Genomic DNA, 24,782 nt, shown 5'->3' with positions numbered 1-24,782 from the left:
AAAAAAATTGAAAAACTCGAAATGGACCTCAGGGATATGATAGATAATATGAAACGTCCGAATATAAGACTCATTGGTGTCCCAGAAGGGGAAGAAAAGGGTAAAGGTCTAGGAAGAGTATTCAAAGAAATTGTTGGGGAAAACTTCCCAAATCTTCTAAACAACATAAATACACAAATCATAAATGCTCAGCGAACTCCAAATAGAATAAATCCAAAAAAAAACCCACTCCGAGACATATACTGATCACACTGTCAAACATAGAAGAGAAGGAGCAAGTTCTGAAAGCAGCAAGAGAAAAGCAATTCACCACATACAAAGGAAACAGCATAAGACTAAGTAGTGACTACTCAGCAGCCACCATGGAGGCAAGAAGGCAGTGGCATGATATATTTAAAATTCTGAGAGAGAGGAATTTCCAGCCAAGAATACTTTATCCAGCAAGGCTCTCCTTCAAATTTGAGGGAGAGCTTAAATTTTTCACAGACAAAGAAATGCTGAGAGAATTTGCTAACAAGAGACCTGCCCTACTGGAGATACTAAAGGGAGCCCTACAGACAGAGAAACAAAGACAGGACAGAGAGACTTGGAGAAAGGTTCAGTACTAAAGAGATTCGGTATGGGTACAATAAAGGATATTAATAGAGAGAGGGAAAAAATATGGCAAACATAAACCAAAGGATAAGATGGCCGATTCAAGAAATGCCTTCACGGTTTTAACGTTGAATGTAAATGGATTAAACTCCCCAATTAAAAGATATAGATTCGCAGAATGGATCAAAAAAAATGAACCATCAATATGTTGCATACAAGAGACTCATCTTAGACACAGGGACACAAAGAAACTGAAAGTGAAAGGATGGAAAAAAATATTTCATGCAAGCTACAGCCAAAAGAAAGCAGGTGTAGCAATATTAATCTCAGATAAAATAGACTTCAAATGCAGGGATGTTTTGAGAGACAAAGAAGGCCACTACATACTAATAAAGGGGCAATTCAGCAAGAAGAAATAACAATCGTAAATGTCTATGCACCCAATCAAGGTGCCACAAAATACATGAGAGAAACACTGGCAAAACTAAAGGAAGCAATTGATGTTTCCACAATAATTGTGGGAGACTTCAACACATCACTCTCTCCTATAGATAGATCAACCAGACAGAAGACCAATAAGGAAATTGAAAACCTAAACAATCTGATAAATGAATTAGATTTAACAGACATATACAGGACATTACATCCCAAATCAACAGGATACACATACTTTTCTAGTGCTCACGGAACTTTCTCCAGAATAGATCATATGCTGGGACATAAAACAAGCCTCAATAAATTTAAAAAGATTGAAATTATTCAAAGCACATTCTCTGACCACAATGGAATACAATTAGAAGTCAATAACCATCAGAGACTTAGAAAATTCACAAATACCTGGAGGTTAAACAACACACTCCTAAACAATCAGTGGGTTAAAGAAGAAATAGCAAGAGAAATTGCTAAATATATAGAGACGAATGAAAATGAGAACACAACATACCAAACCTATGGGATGCAGCAAAAGCAGTGCTAAGGGGGAAATTTATAGCACTAAACGCATATATTAAAAAGGAAGAAAGAGCCAAAATCAAAGAACTAATGGATCAACTGAAGAAGCTAGAAAATGAACAGCAAACCAATCCTAAACCAAGTAGAAGAAAAGAAATAACAAGGATTAAAGCAGAAATAAATGACATAGAGAACAAAAAAACAATAGAGAGGATAAATATCACCAAAAGTTGGTTCTTTGAGAAGATCAACAAGATTGACAAGCCCCTAGCTAGACTGACAAAATCAAAAAGAGAGAAGACCCATATAAACAAAATAATGAATGAAAAAGGTGACATAACTGCAGATCCTGAAGAAATTAAAAAAATTATAAGAGGATAGTATGAACAACTGTATGGCAACAAACTGGATAACGTAGAAGAAATGGACAATTTCCTGGAAACATATGAACAACCTAGACTGACCAGAGAAGAAATAGAAGACCTCAACCAACCCATCACAAACAAAGAGATCCAATCAGTCATCAAAAATCTTCCCACAAATAAATGCCCAGGGCCATATGGCTTCACAGGGGAATTCTACCAAACTTTCCAGAAAGAACTGACACCAATCTTACTCAAACTCTTTCAAAACATTGAAAAAAATGTAACACTACCTAACTCATTTTATGAAGCTAACATCAATCTAATACCAAAACCAGGCAAAGATGCTACAAAAAAGGAAAACTACCGGCCAATCTCCCTAATGAATATAGATGCAAAAATCCTCAACAAAATACTTGCAAATCGAATCCAAAGACACATTAAAAAAAATCATACACCATGACCAAGTGGGGTTCATTCCAGGCATGCAAGGATGGTTCAACATAAGAAAAACAATCAATGTATTACAACACATTAAAAACTCGAAAGGGAAAAATCAATTGATCATCTCAATAGATGCTGAAAAAGCATTTGACAAAATCCAACATCCGTTTTTGATAAAAACACTTCAAAAGGTAGGAATTGAAGGAAACTTCCTCAACATGATAAAGAGCATATATGAAAAACCCACAGCCAGCATAGTACTCAATGGTGAGAGACTGAAAGCCTTCCCTCTAAGATCAGGAACAAGACAAGGATGCCCGCTGTCACCACTGTTATTCAACATTGTGCTGGAAGTGCTAGCCAGGGCAATCCGGCAAGACAAAGAAATAAAAGGCATCCAAATTGGAAAAGAAGAAGTAAAACTGTCATTGTTTGCAGATGATATGATCTTATATCTAGAAAACCCTGAGAAATCAACGATACACCTACTAGAGCTAATAAACAAATTTAGGAAAGTAGCAGGATACAAGATTAATGCACATAAGTCAGTAATGTTTCTATAGCTAGAAATGAACAAACTGAAGAGACACTCAAGAAAAAGATACCATTTTCAATAGCAACTAAAAAAATCAAGTACCTAGGAATAAACTTAACCAAAGATGTAAAAGACCTATACAAAGAAAACTACATAACTCTACTAAAAGAAATAGAAGGGGACCTTAAAAGATGGAAAAATATTCCATGTTCATGGATAGGAAGGCTAAACGTCATTAAGATGTCAATTCTACCCAAACTCATCTACAGATTCAATGCAATCCCAATCAAAATTCCAACAACCTACTTTGCAGACTTGGAAAAGCTAGTTATCAAATTTATTTGGAAAGGGAAGATGCCTCGAATTGCTAAAGACACTCTAAAGAAGAGAAACCAAGTGGGAGGACTTACACTCCCTGACTTTGAAGCTTATTATAAAGCCACAGTTACCAAAACAGCATGGTACTGGCACAAAGATAGACATATAGATCAATGGAATCGAATTGAGAATTCAGAGATAGACCCTCAGATCTATGGCCGACTGATCTTTGATAAGGCCCCCAAAGTCACCGAACTGAGCCATAACTGTCTTTTCAACAAATGGGGCTGGGAGAGTTGGATATCCATATCCAAAAGAATGAAAGAGGACCCCTACCTCACCCCCTACACAAAAATTAACTCAAAATGGACCAAAGATCTCAATATAAAAGAAAGTACCATAAAACTCCTAGAAGATAATGTAGGAAAACATCTTCAAGACCTTGTATTAGGAGGCCACTTCCTAGACTTTACACCCAAAGCACAAGCAACAAAAGAGAAAATAGATAAATGGGAACTCCTCAAGCTTAGAAGTTTCTGCACCTCAAAGGAATTTCTCAAAAAGGTAAAGAGGCAGCCAACTCAATGGGAAAAAAATTTTGGAAACCATGTATCTGACAAAAGACTGATATCTTGCATATATAAAGAAATCCTACAACTCAATGACAATAGTACAGATGGCCCAATTATAAAATGGGCAAAAGATATGAAAAGACAGTTCTCTGAAGAGGAAATACAAATGGCCAAGAAACACATGAAAAAATGTTCAGCTTCACTAGCTATTAGAGAGATGCAAATTAAGACCACAATGAGATACCATCTAACACCGGTTAGAATGGCTGCCATTAAACAAACAGGAAACTACAAATGCTGGAGGGGATGTGGAGAAATTGGGACTCTTATTCATTGTTGGTGGGACTGTATAATGGTTCAGCCACTCTGGAAGTCAGTCTGGCAGTTCCTTAGAAAACTAGATATAGAGTTACCATTCGACCCAGCGATTGCACTTCTCAGTGTATACCCGGAAGATCGGAAAGCAGTGACACGAACAGATATCTGCACGCCAATGTTCATAGCAGCATTATTCACAATTGCCAAGAGATGGAAACAACCCAAACGTCCTTCAACAGATGAGTGGATAAATAAAATGTGGTATATACACACGATGGAATACTACACGGCAGTAAGAAGGAACGATCTGGTGAAACATATGACAACATGGATGAACCTTGAAGACATAATGCTGAGCGAAATAAGCCAGGCACAAAAAGAGAAATATTATATGCTACCACTAATGTGAACTTTGAAAAATGTAAAACAAATGGTTTATAATGTAGAATGTAGGGGAACTAGCAGTAGAGAGCAATTAAGGAAGGGGGAACAATAATCCAAGAAGAACAGATAAGCTATTTAACGTTCTGGGGATGCCCAGAAATGACTATGGTCTGTTAATTTCTGATGGATGTAGTAGGAGCAAGTTCACAGAAATGTTGCTATATTATGTAACTTTCTTGGGGTAAAGTAGGAACAGGTTGGAAGTTAAGCAGTTATCTTAGGTTAGTTGTCTTTTTCTTACTCCCTTGTTATGGTCTCTTTGAAATGTTCTTTTATTGTATGTTTGTTTTCTTTTTAACTTTTTTTTCATACAGTTGATTTAAAAAAGAAGGGAAAGTTAAAAAAAAAAAAAAGAAAGAAAAAAGACAAACAAGGAAAAAAAAAAAAGATGTAGTGCCCCCTTGAGGAGCCTGTGGAGAATGCAGGGGTATTCGCCTACCCCACCTCCATGGTTGCTAACATGACCACAGACATAGGGGACTGGTGGTTTGATGGGTTGAGCCCTATACCATAAGTTTTACCCTTGGGAAGACGGTTGCTGCAAAGGAGAGGCTAGGCCTCCCTGTATTTGTGCCTAAGAGTCTCCTCCTGAATGCCTCTTTGTTGCTCAGATGTGGCCCTCTCTCTCTGGCTAAGCCAACTTGAAAGGTGAAATCACTGCCCTCCCCCCTACGTGGGATCAGACACCCAGGGAAGTGAATCTCCCTGGCAACGTGGAATATGACTCCCGGGGAGGAATGTAGACCCGGCATCGTGGGATGGAGAACATCTTCTTGACCAAAAGGGGGATGTGAAAGGAAATGAAATAAGCTTCAGTGGCAGAGAGATTCCAAAACGAGCCGAGAGATCACTCTGGTGGGCACTCTTACGCACACTTTAGACAACCTTTTTTAGGTTCTAAAGAATTGGGGTAGCTGGTGGTGGATACCTGAAACTATTAAACTACAACCCAGAACCCATGAATCTCGAAGACAGTTGTATAAAAATGTAGCTTATGAGGGGTGACAATGGGATTGGGAATGCCATAAGGACCAAACTCCACTTTGTCTAGTTTATGGATGGATGTGTAGAAAAGTAGGGGAAGGAAACAAACAGACAAAGGTACCCAGTGTTCTTTTTTACTTCAATTGCTCTTTTTCACTCTAATTATTATTCTTGTTATTTTTGTGTGTGTGCTAATGAAGGTGTCAGGGATTGATTTAGGTGATGAATGTACAACTATGTAATGGTACTGTAAACAATCGAAAGTACAATTTGTTTTGTATGACTGCGTGGTATGTGAATATATCTCAATAAAATGATGATTAAAAAAAAAAAGATGATACTGTGAACAGTTGATTGTACACCATGGATGACTGTATGGTATGTGAATATATCTCAATAAAACTGAATTAATTAACAGACAAACAAAAAGAAGCAGTGCATGGGGTGGGATGGGGGTGTCAGGGTGAGCGCTGCGGGGGACAGAGCTGAGCCCAGGGAGGCTGGGAGAGGAACCCAGCAGGGAGGACAGGGAGGTCAGCCTGGCCCGGCCAAGCCCAACCCGCAACGACTGTGCTGGGGCCCCTGGGCAGCACTAAAGAGATCTGGCTTGAACTGGAACTCCCGGCCTCAGTTTCCTTGTCTGTAAAATGGGGATAATAATGCCCAAACACCAGATGGTCATGAAGATTGAATGAGACATTGGACGTGAGAGTTCAGTGTTAGTGTCTGGCACCAGGGAGGCTCAACAAAAGGTGCTCGCTTTTACACTTCGCTGCCAGGGGTCTACAAACCACTTCCCTCACTGTCCCCTTGTCCACATTCTGTCCCTCTCACCCTCTGCAATGCGCGCTGTCTGCCACTGTGGCCCCAGCCCTGTCCACACACTTGGGGTGCTGGGGCCTCCCCTTGCTGGTTGGCCGGCTGGGCTTTCCTCTTCCTGCTCAGTCTGCTGGAGGAGAAAGAATTTCCAGCCAATGTTGTTCTCACATGACAAATGATGAAAACAGTAACAATGAAAATAATGAAAATAATAACAAGAGGTTTATGAGGTACCTATTATTTGGCAGACAGTGGGATAACACTATAAAAAGCAAGGAGACAAAATATAGTTCCATGGCTAAGAGACTTCAAGTGGAGTCAGGATGTCATTCTGGAGGTGACTCTGATGCAAACCTCAGCCCAATCTCACTAACTGCCAAGTTACACAAGCTCCAAGCAACCACGTTCCTCAAAACCTTAAGGCCATCAGGACCCCAGAAACCAACCATGAGATAAAGAATTCAGCAAACTATCTAATCTGAAGAAGAATGGGAGGACTCCAAAGATCCACCAACCACAAACAACTTATCCAATCTTCTTTTGCTTAAAAAAAAAAAAAGACTTGCCCGGAGGTGCCAAGACTGGGACACATGATTTGGGTGGTGTGCCAGTTTGGATATATTATGTCCCCCAAAAGCCATATTCTTTAATGCAATCTTGTGGGGGCAGAGTTATTAATCTTTCTGATTAGTGTGTGACCTCTTGATTGAATGTTTCCATGGAGATTTGACCACGCCGATTCAGGGTGGTTATTATTTAAATCACTAGAGTCCTAAAAAAGAGCTCACAAACAGAAGGAGCTCAGAGCAGCTGAGAGAGACTTTTGGAGAGATGCTTGCTGACGCTTTTGAGATGTTGGCCCAGAGTTTTTTCCGGAGAAGCTAAGAGAAGACCCCAATGCTTAGATGCACAGGAGCTAAAGAAGCCCAGAGACATTTTGGAGAAAGGCATTTTGAAACACAACCCAGGATCAGAGGACCAGGAGACACCAGCTGACAGAGGTGTTCCGGACACCATCGGCCATTCTTCAGTGAAGGTATCCTCTTGTTGATGCCTTAGTTTGGACGCCTTTATGGCCTTAGAACCATAAATCTGTGACCTAATAAATCCCCTTTATAAAAGCCAATCCATTTCTGGTATTTTGCATAATGGTAGCTCTAGCAAACCAGAAGAGATGGCTACCTGAGTTTGTGCTCCCCGAATTGCAGTTCTAAGACCCCAAAGCAATGCCTTTGAGGCCTTGCAGCTCAGCTTGTTATTTCTTGGTTGACAGCGCCTTATGGACATCTCCTATAAGCCTCCCAGCAGACAGTGCCTTCCCCTCCCTGGAGCCCAGTTCCTTCATTGGGTGGGGAGGGGTCGGCCCAGGGCTCCAGGGTCTTTCCTGCTCGTTGACCTCCTGGACTGGAGGCAGCTCCTGGCTGGGTCACTGGCTCCGACGTTATTGTCCTGGCTCTGGTGTTGACTTTGTGCTGTGGCCTTGGACCCACCACCCACCTTCCATGTGCCTTGAGGAGGCAGGCTCACCTTAAAATCCTTCCAGCCCCCAAATAATGACAGTCACACCAGTGCTTTCCTTGCTGATTGAAGCCCTCGTTTTCATGGCTTCCATTAATACAGACACATATTTTTAACATCATCCAATGCCCTCGATTTGTTTTCTCATTTCCCATCTTCATTTCAATTGCCCCTTGGGACTTGGAACCTATTTAGAGAAGGTCACCCGTGGTTTCTCGGGGGCAGCTTCTCCTCTCTCCACCCTCCCATCCAGAGAGGAGGAACAACAGACTGGTCTAGCTCTTTCTGTTTCCTGGCTCTGTGGAAAGGGCATCTGGGTTTGGGGTGGGGGGCCATGAAGGGCAGCGATGGACCTGGCCAAGAAGCTGCTCAGCCAACCACCACCTTGAATCCTGGCTCGGGAGTCCTTCCAAAAGGCCCTCATTCATTACCCTGGACCCCAGGACGAGAGAGACCCAAGCCGTTTCTGCCTCCATCTTTTCATGTGTGGTTGGAGAAACTGAGGCTCAGATCGGGGTACGTACCACCAGGCCAGGGGTCAGCACAAACCTGACCTTCAATCCCATGATTCAGAGTTGAGCAATTCAAGGAGAAGGGAAAAGGAAGGGGGAGTCACTCTTTCCAAAGGCATTGCAACAGCTACCACACCCCCACATCTACAGCAAAAAAATCCCTCTGTTTAATAAACAAAAAGACCGAGCAGCCTCTTGACTTTTCTTCAGGCCCGTGGCTGGGTCAAGAGGGAAAGGGGCACGGCAATAGACGGAAATTAATGGCTAATGGGTCTGTTCTGTCTTTGGTAAGATGCTGCACATTTATTTGAGTGTTTATTATAAACACAGAGTCAAATCACAAGTGCCCTTAGTCATCCTGGTTTAAAAAAAGATCCCCTTTGCCTTAAAGAAGGGGCCACCTGATTGGGTACAGAAACACTTGGGGGTAGGGGGTGTTTCAGGTGAACGGTCAGGGTGAGAGAGGGTTTGGGGTGAACTGATGTCACGAAATGGCCAATTAGGGCTTGAATGCAGGTTTCCTCACTCTCAGACAGGGCCCCCCAGCCGAGTCCCCTTCGGGAGCCCTGCCCTCCAGGATGGCTACGACCACTGACCAAAACCCCAGGCTCACCCCGTCCCCTAACCCCACCCCGGGCTGGGACCAGGGTGAGGTAAGGAGGTTCCTGGGTGCCTCTCGGGGCCGACCCTGCACTGGCACCAGCCTGAGAGTCAGCGCCTCCTGAGATTTTGCCTGGCTTGCCTGGCACTCGTCCCAGCCCGGCTCAGTGGCACCAGTCGTGGCCAGTGGGCAGCCCGCTTGGCGCCGGCAGATCCGAGCTTCTGCCCTCTGCCCCTCGCGGCCTCCCCGGCCTCTCCCACAGCCCCGGGGCCGTGCCTCCATCCCTCCTGTTTGCCAGCGGTGGCACCGGGTCCCGCCCTGCCTTGTGCCAGAGAGGGAACAGTTTTTGCAGGTAATGATTCATCTCTCAGTCAAGGGCTCTGGGAAATGCAAACTGCAGCCGTCGGGCTGGGGCTTTGATTGGAGACATTTACAAAGTGGGAGGCGGCCACTCCTTAGGAGACACTCCGGGTTCAGGTCCCCATCTGGGGAGGCTCGTGGCCGCTCCGACACCCCAATCGCCCACCCCATGCATATTGCTGTCTGCTGGGGTCCGAGGGGATCGGAGGACACTTCCAGGCTCCCTGGGGACATGAGCACTGCCTGAAGGAGCACTTTCCTTCCCAGACCTGGAGAACTAAGGGAGCACCCAGAGAGCGGCAGGGGACCCAGCTACCCACAGGGAGGACCCTCAGATCTGGTTCTTGTGACTCGGGCTCAGCAGATCTTGGTTCTTGTGACTCGGGCTCAGCAGATCTTGGTTCTTGTGACTCGGGCTCAGCAGATCTTGGTTCTTGTGACTTGGGCTCAGCGAGAGGGCAGGTGGTTTAGGACAAAAGGACAGACATGTTGAAATGGGCTGAGGGACAAGCCCGCAGCTGCACAGCTCCAGCTTTGTCCAGGACAGCTCCTCACCAGAGCAGGGCTGGGGCTCCAAGCCCACTCTCTCCACACCCCTGGCCACCCCCTCCACCTCTCAGCCCTCTCTGCCCAGAGCCCCAGGCCCCACCCACCCCTTATCTCCCTCTTCCCTTCCACCTGCAAATGCTGATCCGGGTCCCCCCGAGTTTTGCCTTGTTTTCCCCTTTCCCAAAGGCTCCCCAGAGAGGCAGTTGGTATCAGCCCTGATTGGGGGGTGAGGACTCTGAGGTCAGGTGAGGTCGGCAGGCCCATCTGACCTTGCCCTTGTTGTGGGCCGTAAGTCTGAGTGGGTTACTGAGCAGGTACGCGGCTACCTGCTCTGGCTCCGACAGGCCTGCCCAGCCCGGATCCCTACAGTGTGAAACCCGGCACCTGGAGGCTATGGGGAAGGTGCTGAGGCCTGTGTGTGAGTCCTGGGATACGCAATGGGGTCTACTTCTCAAGGGCAGGCTGTCTGCCTCGTTTTCACCATTGCCCCCTGTTCCGGTTTGCTAGAGCTGCCATTATGCAAAATACCAGAAATGGATTTTATAAAGGGGGATTTATTAGGTTACATAATTACAGTTCTAAGGCCATAAAAGTGCCAAACTAAGGCACCAACAAGAGGATACCTTCACTGAAGAAAGGCTGATGGTGCCTGGAGCACCTCTGTCAGCTGGGAAGGCACAAGGCTGGCGTCTGCTGGTCCTTTGCTCCCAGGTTGCGTTTCAAACTGCCTTTCTCCAAAATGTCTCTGGGTCTCTCTGAGCTTCTTTAGCTCCTGTGCATCTAAGTGTCGAGGTCCTCTCTTAGCTTTTCTGGAACAAACTCTGGACTAGCATCTCCAAACGTCTCCAAGCATCTCCAAGTGTCAGCGTCAGTGTGAGCTCTTAGCTTCTCTCCAAAATGTCCCTCTCAGCTGCTCTGAGCTCCTTCTGTTTATGAGCTCTTTTATAGGACTCCAGTGATTAAATCAAGACCCATCCTGAATGGGCAGGGTCCGTATCGCCATGGAAATAATTTAGTCAAATGTTTTGCTCGCAGTTGTTTGAGTCATATCTCCATGGAAGCACTCAATCAAAAGATTCCAACCTAATCAACACTAATATGTCTGCCCCCACAAGATTGTATTAAAGAATATGGCTTTTGGGGGGACATAATGTATCCATACTGGCACACCCCCCAAGAAAGCCAGAGATCCTCAAGGTGGGGGCATCCTAGCAACCTGTCTCCCACCACCCCCCCCCTTACCTGGAGGCTGGCACATGGTGAGCCCTAAGCAACTCAGGGTTAGTCTGCAACTGGGGGTGCCTGTGCCTCTCCCCACCAGCACTGGGAGCAGGGCCGACGCCTGATTCAGCCCCCTGGGTGGGTCAGGGGATTCTCTGGGAAGAAAGCAGGGAGAAGCTCCGAATGACACCCTGACACAGCTCAGCCCTGGGCGCTCGGGGGAGCCTGGCCTGCATTTCACCCTTACATCGCCTGCAGAGGGAACCCCCCGGCACACGGATGCACCCCCTCATTGGGAGTAGGACAGAATGGAAAATTCTGCCTGTGACTTTGCTTCCCTGAGTTACCTCCCCCCAGCACTTCTGGCCACTTCCCGCAGCTCAGCCACCTAATTGCTCGGAGCCTGTGAAAGCCTTTTAGAGCTTCTGGGACCTTTTCTTTGCTATTTTTTCCTTTCCATTTGCAAGAGAATTGAGTAGGTGTGGGAAATGCTACCTGGGCATCTGGGGTTGGGGTGGGTGGTGAGGAAGCCCAATGGACCCATGGCCCCTCCCCAGACGGAATCTCCCAGCACTCCAGGCTTCCGAAGAGACCCCAAGGCAGCGTCCCCTGCTGCCCGGGTGGCCTGAAGACCCCAGGCAGAGCTGAGCCTGTGCAGGAAGGTTGGGACTTGATGGGAATCGATCAACGAGAACAACTCGTCCTTGGGACCACGATGTCTCAATAGCCAGCTCCCCAATCCAGCAAATTGTACCCACCCGAGTGTGTGTGTGTGTGTGTGTGTGTGTGTGTGTGTGTGTGTGTGTGTGTAGAAAGACCTAGCCCCAGAGCCTGGGAGGTGGAACTGCCACAGGGGCCGCTGTGTAAAGCCAAGTAAAGCCAAGTCAAGTCACCATGACGGACCCGGCACAGACACCCGTGTTAAATGGTAGACTTGTCCCAGATGGTGGAACTCTCTGGATGACTCTGCCTTCGGTTCTGCATGACCCTGGGCAAGTTTTCCTACCAGCAGAGAGAGGGGATGGAAGTAGGTGACCTCAAACATCTGAAATTCCGCAACTCCGTCTCGCTCTGTGTTCATAGAGGCAGGAGAAGAGAGCTTGCCTGTGAGCTCTGCCTCCTGTGGGTCGGGAGGGGCAGTGGACAAGGCTCTTACATGACTGTACCTGTCATTCGGGCACAGTGACACCTCCTGCCCACCTCAGAGGGTGCAGGTAAGGGGCAGCCAATCAATCAGAGGATGTGTGTGGACAAGCCTCAAAAATCACCAAGTGCTATCTAAACAGAGAGGGTGCAATCATTGTGATTTAGAGGTTGCTCTGAAGGAACTGCTATTCTTTGAAGCACTGGCCTCCTGCCCCCTCCCAGAACGTATGAAGAACCTCTGGGTGTGCAAGTGGGAGCCAGAAGGGACCCAGAGAACTTCCTGAGCTCACCACGCCCTTCTTACAGAGACAGCCCAGAGAGGGGAAATGACTTCCCCAAGGTCACTAGCGAGTTATCCTCAGGTTCGAATCTCAGACAGCCTGATTTCCTCCAGCCCAGAGATGCTGGCTGCCTTCAGGGTTCGACCACGTGCTCCCTCAGAGCTCCAGAGCCCCAGGGAGGCAGGGCAGCTGCCCAGGGCAGATGTGTGTGGTTCTTGGGGCTGCCCTAGCAAGTGCCACAAACTGGGTGGTTTAAGCAGAAATTCTGTTTCTCTCACAGTTCTAGAGTCTAGAAGTCTCAGCAGAGCTCTCTCTGAATTCTCCAGGAGAGGCTCCTTGCCTTTTCCTCACTTCTGGTGGTTTGGTGGCAATCCTTGGCGTTCCTTGGCCCAGAGCTGCAAAATGCCAGGCTCTGCCTCCGTCTCCACCTGGCCTACTGCCCTGTGTGTGGGTCTCACTGTCTCTTCTCTTCTGATAAGGAGACCAGTCAAATTGCATTCCAGGCCCACCCTTCCCCAGTGTGACCTCAGCTTAACTAACTACATCTGCAACAATCTTATCTCCAAATAAGGTCACATCCTACAGTTCTGGAGATTAGGATTTCTGCATATCTTTATGTGGAACACAGCCCACAACAGGAGTCAGCTGGGCGGCCCCACGTATATACAGTTGAAGGGAAGGCTCAGTGTCAAGGTCAAGAGCTGGGCGCTGGGGACGGAGGAGGGATGGGAACCCAGCTCTGCCCAACCCCAGATGGATGACCTCAGGCAAGGACACTGAGGAAGACGGGAGGGGGACAAAAACTACCTCTGAGGGATAAATGGGATGATGCCCATATAAAGTGTTGGCACAGCCCCTGGCACATAGTAAAGGCTCAGTAGATATCACTGTCATTATCATTAAAGGATGGTTCCAGGGGCTAGGTGGACAGCAAGCTGGCTCCAGCACCTCACCTTTGGCAAACCTTCCTCAGGGATGACAAAAGGGAGGGTGAGTTTAGGCTGGGGTCACAGGGCTGTCCTCTTGCTGCTGCAGACAGGTTGGTGGCTGGGAAGACCGGACGTCACTCTATCCAAGATGTATTAGTCAGAGTTCTCTAGGGAAACTGGGCAGCAGAGATCTATAAATATTACGAGATTTTTAAAGTTGTCCCATGCAACTGGGGAGATGCATGAGTCCAAATTCCATAGGGAAAGCTGCAAGCTGGGAACGCCAATGAAGGTTTTCAATGAATTCCCCAGGAGAAGCTGGCTGGTTGAAGTAGAGATGGAAATTCTTTCAACTGCCAAAATCATCACTTCTCCTTTTAAAGCCTGCAACTGATTGGATGAAACATCTCTCATTGCTGAAGGCAATCTCCTCAGTTGATTGTAGGTGTCATCAGCCATAGATGCAATCAACTTACTGATGATTTAAGCCCATGAAAATGTCCTCACAGTAACAATTAGGCCAGTGCTTGCTTGACCAAAAACTGGGCACCATCACCTGGCCAAGCTGGCACATGAACCTGACCATCACACAAAGGCGAGCTGCTGCTCATGCGTGCTAACTGCTCCATCCGGACCCAGGTCACGGCGCCCAGGACACAGGAACGGGCTGAGGAAGGCAAGAGGGGAGCTGGGTGTTTCACAGCACCCATGCACAAAATCAACCAGGAGAGAACCTTCCACTGCCACCCCACCCACCGCCAGCACCTGCGGGGACTGAGCTTGTGCCTCGACTTACCAGGCCTGGGCCAGGGGACTTGATATCACCCCCTGGGGAGGGTAGTAGGTACGGGCGTGAGTGCCCTCTGCAGCCCCCCCGAGCCTGAGGAGCGAGGTCAAGGCAGCTCCCTTTTCCTCACCCAAAATGCCACTGGCAGGGGAGGCTTGCCGGAGGAAACCGCCTTTCTCCCAACTGCCCTTTCCCCACTCCCTTATCTTACCCACATACTCCCTTGTGCCAAGGCCACTCCTGCCACCGCCAGCGCGCATGCACCGTGGCCAGAACAACCCCCGCCCGCTGCAACGGCTCCTGCGTCCTCTCAGAACCAATCCTAGCCCCTCTTCCTTCAGTATTGCCATTTTAGGCTACTTCACCTCCTTTCCAGCCCTGCCCCTCTTACCAGCCTATATAACCTGTAATCACCCCTGAATAAATCTCTTTGGCGCATACTCCTACTGGATGAAGAGTGTTTTTGTCCTTATCGCCGCCCTCCACACCTTGCACGCCTCTCGCCGAGGACTTTGGCCACGTCCTCCGCCTCGCCCTCGCCTCCGGGAAAGAGCCCCCGCCGCCGGTAACCTTTAAGCAGCCCCGAGAGCTGAGGGCTCGGCTACCGGCCGCCACTCCCCCTAGAAGCAGTAACCCCGACCGCAAGCACCGCCATCACCTTGAGAAAAAGCGAAAGGCACAAGAAGCCAGACTTAACTTCTATATCATGCAAATTCCCCAGCCACTTGGTTCCCTTTCTTTTTCTGGGTTGAAAGGAAAAAACCTCTGCTGGTAGGAGATATCGCCTCTTCTCCTATCAGCTCATCCAGCCTTGCCCACTGCACAGGCCCCGGTGGGCTGGCCACATTATCTACAAAGGGAATTATCTATGTATTGGGGGAACAAAACTGGAAAGCACTTGATTTGATAAATGTCACCCACTGGAGATATTTTCAGAAATGTGTGCAGCAGCAGCCCGGCCAACAAACGATGTCAGAGAGATCCAGCTCCCCGCTGCTCTGTAAGTAATGGCTTTGTACTTTTCCAGGACACTTCCCAAGGGAGCCATCCCAGAACCATGGCATGACTCACCTGCACCCATGTTAGCTGATTATCTGAGCTCAGCCCAGAAGCCAGACGTTTCATGAGTCCCTTTGGGTGTTTGTAAACATGATTCTATTTGGGTTTGGGATGTGCCTTTTATGACCAAAGGGTCCCCAGGCTCCACCATACATCCAACAGGATTGGGCTGCATTTGGGGGGTTCACTTCCTCCTTTTCACAGCACCCCCTGGATCTTGAGTGTCTCCGGTGGACCACCGGTGCTATGGGCACCATGAGTTAGGCGGGAATGGCAGCTAGAGGTGTTGGGCTGGCTTGGTTGGGGTGCAGGAGCTCTGCATGGAGGAAGATGGTAAGGGATTGGCGGAGGGGGTCAGAGCCAGTTGGTTTATCTTTATCTTCAGACAGAGCGGTCTGTGGAGAATGCCTGGGGGTTGTCGTCTCCTGAGCCGCCTGCCCTGTGGACTCCTTCCAGCTGCGGGGAGCCCCTGGAGAAGATGGGGAAGGAGAAGAGGGAGGACAGGCGGGGAGGGTACAGGAAGAGAAGACACGCAGCTAGTGCTGGGAAAGAAAAAATCTGCCTGAGGCAGAGAGGCAGGGGTTGGTAGACTGCCTGGGAATGTGCAGCCTTCATCCCCCTTCCATCCCCAATTCTACAGGATGTCTTGTGGTACCGCGTTTAGTCTGCACACCTTCAAATCAGCTGGGATATGGTTGAAACCATAGTGTGGGCTTAGTTTTAGATCCTATAACTTCGTATCCAACAGAGCACTTTTGAGAGTGAAAGAGGGTACTCTCTTATTGTCCCGAGGAGCAGACATAAACCAAAACTTTCCAAGCAAACCAGAACATGTGGTCTCCCTGGTGGAGGTGGCCCTGGGTTTCAGCACTGGCTGTAGCTCATGCCAGCTGTGTGACCCTGACACATCACCTAATCTCTCTGGACTCATTTGTGAAATGGGTACTGTGCTGGTTTGGATGTATTATGTCCCCCGAAATGCCACGTTCTTTGATGCAATCTTGTGGGCGCAGATTTATTAGTGTTAATTAGGTTGGAATCCTTTGAGTGTTTCCATGGAGATGTGACTCAATCAACTGTGAGTGAATCTTTGATTGGATAATTTCCATGGAGGTTTATCCCACCCATTCAGGGTGAGTCTTAATTGAATCACTGGAGTCCTATAAAAGAGTTCACAGACAGAAGGAGGTGCTGCAGCCAAGAGAGACACCTTGAAGAACCCATGGGAGCTGACAGAGGAGATGGCACACAACCTGAGATCAGCAGGCACCAGCCACGAGCCTTCCCAGCTAGCAGAGGTTTTCTGGACTCCACTGGCCTTCCTTCGGTGAAGGTATACTTGTGCTGATGCCTTCATTTGGACATTTTCATGGCCTTCAGACTGTAACTTTGCAACCAGATAAACTGTTCCAGCTTGCTAAAGCTGCTGTTATGCAAAATACCAGAAATGGATTGGCTTTTATAAAAGGGATTTATTAGGTTACTAAGTTACAGTTCTAAGGCCATAGAAATGTCCAGGCTAAGGCATCAAGAGGATACCTTCACTGAAGAAAGGCCGATGGTGTCTGGAACACCTCTGTCAGCTGGGAAGGCATGTGGCTGGCATCTGGTGGTCCTTTGCTCCTGGGTTGTGTTGCAAAATGGCTTTCTCCAAAATGCCTCTGGGTTCCTCTCTCTTAGCTCCTGTGTATTCTTGCTTCATTCTCCCAGGGTGCTTCTCTCTAAGCATCTGGGGGTCCTCTCTTAACTTCTCTGGGGCAAATTCTGGGCTTCCTCTCTTAGCTTAGAATCTCCAAACATCCTTCTGTCTGTATCTCCAAGCATCTCTAAACATCTGCATCTGTGTCGACTCAAGCTCTGTTAGCTACTCCAGTGAACCAATCAAGACCCACTCCGAATGGGCGGGGCCACACCTTTCATGGAAATAACCCAATCAAAGGTCTCACCCACCATCTCCGTGGAAACACTCAATCAAAGTGTTCCACCCAATCAGAGTGGGTTAAAAGATCATGGCTCTTCTGGGGTCCATAACAGCTTCAAACCTGCACAGGTACCATCACACTTGACTCATAGAGTTGTCAGAGGGTGAGAGGAGAGAACAGATATGACTTCACTTTGGAAACTAAGTCACGGGTCCCTACGTGGGCTTTGTGGGAAGATTTCCTCTGTAGGAAGGTGGTTTTGGGGGTCATTTTCCCATCCCTTCAGGGCTGGTCCTGGGATGAAGGGGAGGCCATTTCTGGGGACAGCGAGCTCGGGAGGAGCCCCTGGGAAAATTCCAGGGGTCTATCCAGAATGGACATTCTCAGTTTATGTGGGAAACACCTTCCCTTCAGTCATCTTCCATGATGTACCCAACCATCCTGCTGGATGTAACGGGCCTTACTTGCACTTCCCATGGTGCGGATGGGGAAACCCAGGCTCAGAGAAGTCAGCAGACTTGCCTGCAGTCCCACAGCTAGTTAATATCAGGGCTGGGACCAGAATCCACTTCTGTCCAGCCTGGTTCAGGGCTTAATCCCCCAGCCCACCTCCCTGGCCACTTTGCTTTAGAAAGCAATGCCTACAAGCCAGGCACTGGGCTAAATGCCTTAGTTGTCCTCATATCTAATCCTCCCCAGAAGACGAGGTGTTGTGCTGTCCATTTTCCTATAAGGAAGCTATGGTCCCTGTCCTAGTTTGCTAATGCTGCAGAATGCAAAACACCAGAGATGGATAGGGTTTTATAAAACGGGGGTTTATTTCACTACACAGTTACAGTCTTAAGGCCACAAAGCATCTAAACAATCAGGTACCTTCACTGGAGGATGGCCAATGGCATCTGGAAAACCTCTGCTAGCTAGGAAGGCAGCTGGCGTCTGCTCCAAAGCTCCGGCCTCAAAACGGCTTTCTCCCCAGACGTTCCTCTCTAGCAAGCTTGCTCCTCTTCAAAACATCACTCCCAGCTGCACTCAGTGAGTTCCTTCTCTCTGAGTCAGCCCATTTATATAGCTCCACTGATCAAGGCCCACCCCGAATGGGTGGGGCCACACCTCCATGGGAGCTTCTCATCAGAATCATCACCCACAGCTGGGTGGGGCACATTCCAAGCAAATCTAATCAGCACCAAAATGTCTGTCCCACAAGACCACAAAGATAATGGCATTTGGGGGACACAATACATTCAAACCGGCACAGTCCCCAAAGTTCAATCTCCGGCTCCAGGGTCACATGGGAATTAGAAGACTTTTCTACCTGACTTCAGCCCGGTGTGCCTGGCTACAAACCCACAGCCTCTCTCTAGGATGTTCCCAGGAAGTAGGGAGGGTTGTCCCCAGAGCCCAGGTGACAGCAGGCAGCCGGAGGGAAGCCCAGATGGATTTGTGTTTCCAGAGAATTTGATGCAGCAGAGTCAGCAGTCCTTGCTGGCCAGGTCAGAGAATCCACACCCTCCTGGGGTGACCAGAGGGAACTGGTCGCCACGTAGAAGGATGTGGCTTGGGAACCCATCGTGGGGACAGCTGGGAAATTCAAGGTCCTTTTCCCTTGAACCTGGAGCTTTCCAAGCTGCCGCCAGGATGTGAGTCTCTGCACCTCTGCGGATAACCGGCAGCCATTCCCCTTCAGAAGCCATGGCCAGGGAAAGGCTGATGCCATCTCCAGCCTGAAAGATGTCTCTGGGCAGAGAAATGCCATGTCTTCTCAGTGGCTGCTTGACCAAACCTGCAAAGCCACAGCGGCAGCAACAGAAGCTCTTTCTAAGGGACCAGGGGAGGCAGGTGGGAAGGACGATGCTCTCCGTCCCTGTGCAGTCCCAGCTCCTCCCGACCTCGTCCCTGTGTGGTTCCCTCCCTCTCTAACTCTCCCCAGGCCCCTCTGTCCCCCCACCTCTCGGGCCAGCACTCTCCTGCCTCAGGAGTGCCCACCGACCTCCAGGAGACCCCTCCCTGCCCCTAGCCCCCTACCACCCCTGGGTGCCTCCTTGGCTCTCCTCTGCTGTCTTCCCTGCCCTGCCCATGGGTGAGGGTGACCATGGGGGTTCCAACTCAGGGCATCTCCTATGGGTGGGCAAGAGCTGCAGGGGTCTCTTCTCTGGGTCACTTCGCAAAGGGGACGTGAAGCTCTCCTGGAGACCACACAGTCTGAGCTATCGTGGGAAAGATGTGTTCCAGTTGGCACAGCTTTGACCTTGACCCTTCTGTAGTAAGAGCCCCTGCTCCCCGCCTCTATCATGGTACTTGGAGGCTCTGATCTTCAAGTGGCTCTGAGCTCAGCGTTGGAGCCCCAAAGCTGCAAGCCCCCCAGGATGGTTGGTGCCAGCTACAAGCAGAAGCTTTTGATTCCAAATCTTCTGTCCTTCAAGTTCTTGCAGAACCACCTTCTCCAGGAAGCCTTCCCAGACTGCAACCTTCCCTCCCCAATGACACACTCATAATCTTCTTTATCCCATTCTACCTTTCTTCTCCCTCATAGCTCTTTTCCCACTTTTTTCACATGATGTAATTGACTCACTTATGTCTTTGTTGAATTTCTGTCCCTCCTCCCATTAAAATGTAAGCTCCAAAAGGGCTGAAGGTGCAACACTGGCATTTTATAGGAAGCCCAAGATACTCACCCAAGACCACAGCAGAGCTCTGCCCCCAGGGTGGGCAGCAGGACCAGCCACTGCTCCCCACCAGCATCCGTGGCTCATGGGCTGTGCACCCCTGCTTGGCTGGGGGACCTTGATCACACCCCTCACTGAGCCCTCCCCCTGTTCCTTGTCCCTGAAGCTCCCCTCACCCTCTGCTCTTGCAAATTCCTGGGCTGATAAAGACCATGTTTGTCCAGTGTGCTCCTGTTTGCAAAGCACCATCTCAATTACTGACATTTGGTCAGCCCCGCAAGGAAGGCATCAGTTATCCCTTCCCTGCAGATGAAAACACTCTGTGCCTCGGGGCTGGGGGGAGCTTCCTTGGCTAGTACAGGCAATGCCAGAACCAGGATCCGATCCCAGGGTTCTCGATCCCTGGGCTACCTCTACAGCCGTGTCTCTCGAAGCTGCATACCGTTAGTGGCGGGACACTCACTACCTACCTCCTGAGACAGATGCTTCCAGCACTGTGTGCCTTGATTCCTGAAAAGTGCTTCTTCTGCTTACAGTTTTGAGGCCATGAAAATGTCCAAATCAAGGCATCATCAGGCAATGCTTTCTTCCCGAAAACTGGACTCCTCTGCCACATGGTCAGGCACATGGTGGCATCTGCTGGTCTCGCCCTTCTCTTACCAGTTTCATTGCTTTCAGCTTCTTGCTTCCATGGCTTCCTTACTATCTCTGTACTCATCCTGTTTATAAAGGACTCCAGTAAGGGGATTAAGACCCATCCTGGGCCATGCCTTAACTGAAGTAACTGCACCAAAAAAGTCCTACTTACAATAGGTTTCCACCCACAGGAATCGATTAACGTTAAGAACATGATTTTCTGGGGTACACAGAGTTCCAAATCAGCACACAGAGCTCCATAGAGCTTGGAGGGGGCCATGCCTACCTCTTAAAATCCCTGAGCTGGAGCTCACTCACCCAACAGCATCGAACTGCGAGGGGGGCTGGGACATACCCAGGAAGATGATGAAGTGGATTTGGGGAACAACTTCTCTCTAGATGAGTGACAAGAGCCCAGCATGGCGGGTGAGTATGTGAATCAGGATTTGCACTCTGGTCTGTCTGACCCCAGCTCCCACTCACCTGCCCTTTCTCCACACTGCTTGCATTGGCGTTTGGGAGGAAGAGCCAAACGGCCCTGCTATGGAGCTCAGTTCCACAGGGAAACCCCTAAACCCTGGGAGAGCCATTCCAAATGGAACGTGAAAGTATGGGAAATGCTAAAACAGCGAGGGCTGGGAGACCTCGGAGGGATAAGTCCCATGGGAGCAGTGGTGTGGCACTCAGGTGGGGGCCTGACAGGAGCCCCTGGTGGGCACCCCAGCTGGGCTCCACTGGTGACCTCAGCCACACAACTGGGAATGGCTCCAGAGCCAGGAGGTTGGAATGCTGTCCAGCCGTGGGGCTACTGCAGGTGAAGCTCTTTTCTGGAAACAAATGGGGGAATGGAGTTATAGGCACACCACTATTGCCTGTTGGTGGTTGGGCCTCAGTTTCCCCAGCAAGGTCATTCCAAAGAGGAAAGATAAATGACCAGCCCCTGAGAACATCCTGTTGCTGCCCCACTCAGACCTTTGTGGCTGCTGCTGCTAAGAGGGGTGAAAACATCCTATAATGTTGGGCTGGATCCCTGGAGCTGTGGCAGCCCCTGGATTGCTCTACCCCAATCCCCTGGGACCCCAGAGTGCCCTCTGAGCCTTCCACCCTTCCTTCCTGGTCCTAGTTCTCCTGGGTCTCTGGGGTCACAGTCTGGGGGATTCCTTGCTGAGGTTACCTGAAAACAAGGACCTAAAGCCTACGGCTCAGAGGCCCTATTCCAGGCCCAGCCCCGTGTGTCACTCTCTGTGTGGTCTTAGGCCAATCGCTTCCCCTCTCTGGGTCTATCTGTTGACTCTGATTTCATCCTGAGCCATGGGCAGGTGGCAAAGTTGGAGGGGCCTTCCCTTCCCTCAGCCTTACCTGCTCATTTACGCATGAGGAAAGACGCCCAAAGAGGTGAGGGATTCACTCGAGCTCACCAAGCACGTCAGTAAACAAGGAGTATTTGTGCTTTCCAGGAAAGGTGTGCTCGGCCCCCCCCTCCCCTGCTGGCAGCGCTGCCAGGTGCTTTCTATTGACAAGGGGTGATGAATAGCCCAGTTAAGTCTTGAGTAAATACGCAGGCTTGGGATCAGATGCAGGTCCATGGCTTACACGAGCTTTCTTCATCAAGGACAGGCCCCTTCCTACCACCTCAGACAGACCACCTCAGCCACACAACTGGGAATGACTCCAGAGTCAGAAGGTTGGAATGAGGTCCAGCCTTGGGGTTATTTCAGATGAAGCTCTTTTCTGGAAACAAATGGGGGGAATGGAGTTATAGGCACATCACAATTGCCTGTTGGTGGTTGGGTCTCAGTTTCCCCAGCAAGGTCATTCCAAAGAGGAAGGCCTGCCCTGGACAGGGAGTGGGGTGGTCTGGGTTGGAGCTGACCTATCCATCTTTCTATTGGGAGTAAACATCTCTGTCTCAGTTTCCAGGCAGCTGAAACAAATACTGTACAATGGGACGGCTTAAACAATGAGAAGTTATTGGCTCACAGTTTTTAGGTTAGGAGAAGTCCAAAATCAAGGCGTCAGCAGGGCGATGCTTTCTCCCCGAAGACTGTGGCATTCTGGGGTTGGCTGCCGGCAATTCTTGGTCCTTGGCTTTATGGTCCCAGGGCAATGCATATGGCGGAGTCTCCTTTCTCCTCCAGCTCTACTGGCTTCTAGCTTCTTCCCTGGCTTTCTCTGTGTGTGTGTGAATTTCGTTCTGCTTATAAAGGACTCCAGGCATCCAGATGGAAACCCAACCTGGTTCATTTGGGTCAAACCTTGCCTGAAGTCACAGCATCAAGAGATCCTAGTTACCACGGGTCACACCCACAGCTCATGGATCAATGCCACATCTAAACTGTGTTCCACCGTTCAATCCACTGCAACCTCTAACAGTGGTCCTCAACCTTGGCTGTGCGTTAAAATCACCAAGGGATTAAAAAAGTGTCAGGGAGTTTGATTTAATTGGTTCATGGTGGAACGCAGGCAACCGACTCTTAGAAGTTCCCCCAGGTGGCTGCAATGGCAGCAAAGGCTGAAACCCACCAAAGTCATTTCAGAAGGCCCAGTGGGGTTACAGGAAGTCCTGTGACTGTAAATCGGGCCAGACCCCTATTGGTAGCATTTGCAGGTTTCAGGGGTGCAAATACTCAAGCTATCACAGCTTAATGTTAGCTCTCAAAAGTCCTCCTTATTTAATACTGCACTCTCAGGAGCCCATAGAGCTGACTCTGGTCATACTATCTCATTACCCAGACGGCACTTAGACCTCCCCTGTTTGGAATATAAACAGAGAAAAGGAAGGAAGCTTCCAGGCTGTCCAAACAAAAGATCATAAAATCTGTACCCTACAGTGGAAGCACTGGCTTCCCAGAGAGCTCATCAGTTGCTCACACATGCCCTCCTTATTCTTAATTTAGCATAGGTTTAGCAAACCTTGTTATCCGATTTCCCAGACCAGATCCAATTAAGAACAACCCTTTCCGAATGGTTGATAGAAAGTAAAAGCTTTCCTGGCCATGCACGACAAGGAGGACACCCACAGCATGGGGACATATTGTTTAGAGGCAAAAGGTGCTCATCTCAAAAGCAAACAGAGGACTTAGCACAGCAAATATCCTGCTTGCCAGGGATGCTGAGTGCTAGAGCTGGGTAGGAAGGCAAGTTGAAGAGAAATACAATTTGGGGAAACAAAACAGCTAAATTCTGGAAGATACCAAGGACGCCTTCCAACTTACAGGTTAGCAGGGGTCACTGGGGCAAAACCCAGAAAATACTTTCCATGTCTTCAGCTCCTTTTCCTCCCTCATAGTCAGGAAAATATTTCTAGGTGGCCCTGTCTGGATTTCAGAGCTGGGAGGGAGCAGGACTGCACGTGATGCAAAGGAGATTTAGCAGGCGGAGAGCTCTATCGATGGAGACAAGGCAAAACCCAAGAGCTGCATCTGCTTGGGTGGATGTCGTTAGGAATCTTGAACTAGGGGTCCTTCCCCCACCCTGTGGGAGAGGCAGGGGGTGCAGGGACCAAAAGCCAGTCCAGGGCCGGGGAGTGCCGCTAGGACCAAGTTCTCCGCGTCTTGCAATAATATGAGAAAAATAACGTTTGTGGGGTGAGTTTTCATAAAGCAACGTGTTTCCAGTTTGAAGCGCTGGTCTTGGGGCTAAGATGTGTGACAGGATACGTTCTTTTATGAAGTGATGGTGCGAATAGATGGTGGTTGCTTCTTTTTTTAAAGTGTCCTTTTTTTTAAAATTTAATTTTATGCTTTTAATATTTGTCTATGTATATATATATTTATATATTCATATTAAATGTCTTTTCTTGGTAGAATGGGAAATTGGCGACACTCTGTGGGTTCTCCTCTGGGCTGGAGGACACGGAAGGTTACAGACCTGGGAAATCCAAAATCTGGGATCATGGATCAGTTCCAACTCTCTCCATCACAGATGTAAGGACGAGTGGGGTTGCTGCTTAACCAGGTCACACGGAAAACTCAGTCACTAAATAAGCAAAGCTTCCTCAGGGCCTTGATTCCCCCAGATCAAGAGGGGCCCTCCATGTCCTGGGTATTGTATTTGTTTCCTGTGGCCGCTGTAGCAAATTCCCACAAACATAGTGGCTTAGAATGGCACAGATGTATCATCTGACAGTTCTAGAGGTCAGAGCTCTTAAAATCAAGGTGTTGGCAGAGCCTTGTGCCTCCTGGAGGCCCTAGGAAGGAATCCATTTGCTTCTAGAGGCTGCCCGCATCCTTGTCTCGTGGCCCCACGTCACTCCAG

Source organism: Choloepus didactylus, chromosome 20, assembly GCF_015220235.1.
Source record: "Choloepus didactylus isolate mChoDid1 chromosome 20, mChoDid1.pri, whole genome shotgun sequence".
Classification (NCBI taxonomy): Eukaryota; Metazoa; Chordata; class Mammalia; order Pilosa; family Megalonychidae; genus Choloepus; species Choloepus didactylus.
The sequence above is the reverse complement of the archived record's forward strand: the minus strand, read 5'-3'. Positions refer to the sequence as shown.